The sequence below is a fragment of the Montipora foliosa genome, chromosome 2 (assembly GCF_036669935.1).
Source record: "Montipora foliosa isolate CH-2021 chromosome 2, ASM3666993v2, whole genome shotgun sequence".
Classification (NCBI taxonomy): domain Eukaryota; kingdom Metazoa; phylum Cnidaria; class Anthozoa; order Scleractinia; family Acroporidae; genus Montipora; species Montipora foliosa.
This window is the reverse complement of record NC_090870.1, coordinates 65,295,288-65,297,787: the sequence shown is the minus strand read 5'-3', so window position 1 is coordinate 65,297,787 and position 2,500 is coordinate 65,295,288. Positions and strand designations below refer to the sequence as shown.

The following is a 2,500-nucleotide window of genomic DNA, read 5'->3' as shown; positions in this document are numbered from 1 at the left end:
TTTCCAACAGGGTATAACTTATTTACAGACAACTGAAACATTTTATAAAAGCGAAAGTTGAACGAAAAAATTTAAGAAAAATAACAGTAAAATATAATTTCCAGGCAAAATTTGGTCATTTTAGCGTTGATTACGAATTTTTGGATGCAAAACTAAAATTTTCTGCAATTTATCTGCTTTCTTGGACATAAATTCGACCGAAAACTGATGAGGCACGAATATTTTTAGATTTTTAGGAATAATCGGATTAGCGATCAATGGGTAATGTGATAATGCGATAAAAGTGTCAATTTGCGACCCGTTGCGAACGGCAACGGAAGCGATCGCATTACGAATAATTAACCTCTGTTTGCCAAAAACCACCCAAATAACCAATTTTTCAACGGAAAATTCATCCCAAAGGATAAAACTATTCACTGGACATGTAATAAAGGTAAATATGTTCGAGCGAAAGCGAAAACAAGCGAATATTTTGAGGGAAAACACAATTATGTGAGATCAAAGGAAAATCTGTCTAAGACACGCAATTGCATCGCTCCGAAAATAATTTTACCTTTTCAGCGATTTTAACGCTTGAAACTTCATCCAATCCACCTGGTCTAGTCTTTGAATTCCGCTGCCCTACGAATCTTCAGTGTTCTACATAACAGCACACTTGGGAAAAGACGGCCCGACGGGAGACAGATTGTTGTCGAAGTCCATTACTCGTCGCTTTTAAGCTTGTTCAGTATCCAATTGACTTGCCATTATTGAGCTTCATAAGGGTATATTTTGTTCAAAGATCCACTAAAACGCCATTCGCGTTACATGACTTTCGACGCCATTGCTGGTTAAGTTAATCGTTCTACTGTGTCCACCAGAGAAATCTACGCATTTCCCACTACCCTCTCGATCCTAAGAAAATACACGCAGAAGACTCTATGCACAAAGACAACACTTAGCAGGGGAGTGACAGGCAAGACTTTTACCGACACGGAAAAAAATAAAACGGAGAAATCTACCCATTTTCCGACTGGAAATGCCATAGGCAACCCAGTAATAATAAAAACAGAAAAGATTAATAAAGCATCAGCTTTTCACTTCCGACGTTGACGTTGAAAGCTGGCTCAAGTTCTTTAATAAATAAGGTCTCTTTTATTTTACAATGATAGTCTGTTTTGCACTTCGCTAAAATATCAAAATGATCCCACTTGATGTTTATGTCTAGTGGCCTTGACGTGGTCAGCAATGGCTGAAGTATTGTCATTTTTAGCTAGGGCCTTAAAATGTTCGGTTTTTCTATCGTGAAGCCGACGTTTAGTTTTACCGATGTAAAAACCATTACAATCCCAACAATTTGCTCTGTAAATAACTCTGGATTGTTGTGAACGATTAATACGGTCTTTGTAAGGAAAGAAAGATTTTATACATCGAGTGCTCTGAAAAACAATCTTAAGGTTAACACAAGAATAGAATTTGTACACACAAGATTTCAGGCGTTTAGCGACTTGGTTGCTTTGCAAACCTAAGTAGGGAAGTAGGATAACAATATCTTTCTTAGGAACTGTAGACACTGAAAATGAACAAAATGAGCAAGTTAAATATGTTTATCACTGCTGTTTGTGTCTTTTTTTCTTCAGTTTTTGTTGAGAAATGATGTCACATCAAGAGCTAACCCCACTTGTGTTAAGGAAGCTCGAGAGGGTTTTCCACACGTGATAGTGAGATACCAATGGAAACAAATTACAACGCTGTTGATCTTTTCAGTGGGGAAACGTTTTAATTAATATTGGACTAATGCTATTGTCAGGCAAGTTTTCAAGGCTATCTGTGAGTCCCCAACTGTTGCCATGGTAACGGTATAGCACTACTCAAAGACTCTCTAATATTCAGTTTTTGGAGGGTATCTTCTAATTCGGTGAGCTAGTATAGCCTAGTATAAGGTCTCATCCCCATTACGTAGAATGAGAACGATTTATCCAGTAAAACTTAAGGTATTTGTGAAAACGCTGTAGGAAGATGAAGAAATAAATCCCCTAAAAATCTTTTTTTCGATTTTTCTTTATAATTAAGAATACGATGAAACGGATCTTTCTTGTGTGTAAAAATTAAGAGTAGATCACCGTTTCTTCGCATTCCTAAAGAAAAGGATCGAATACAGTTTTTTTTTTTATATTTTCCGATAGGATTTTCATAAATAACTCAACTTCTACCAGATGATTTTTTCTGATACTGCGACATCAAGTCAGGGAATTTAATGAAGTTTTTGAACTTTGAAAAGAAAATACTAGGTCATCAAATCTTTTCAGGGTATTTTACAAAAAGTGAATTTAAGAGGGTTTTTATGCAGTGCTGTACTGTTGCCATGGTAAGAGTTAAGGATTCGCAGACAGCCTTTATAAAATTGCCAGAAAATAGTATCAGTCAAATATTAAAACGTTGCTGAAAGGACCGAGAATGTTGCAACCATAGGAAATCCACTGTTACCTGTAGAACTCCTTAAGGGTCTTGAACTTACCCG

The 2,500-nt window shown here is 36.4% G+C and overlaps 1 protein-coding gene across 1 annotated transcript in view; it reads right to left on the bottom strand.

Annotated features, from left to right (window-relative positions):
* The window catches only part of LOC137986166 (TNF receptor-associated factor 2-like), a 75,532-nt gene that overhangs the window by 73,015 nt on the left and 17 nt on the right, over nucleotides 1-2,500 (bottom strand). The window contains exon 1 of the mRNA XM_068833459.1: nucleotides 2,498-2,500. This exon is cut by the window's right edge and continues 17 nt beyond it. The gene's annotated coding sequence lies outside the window, so the exon portion shown is untranslated. The remainder of the gene's footprint in view (nucleotides 1-2,497) is intronic.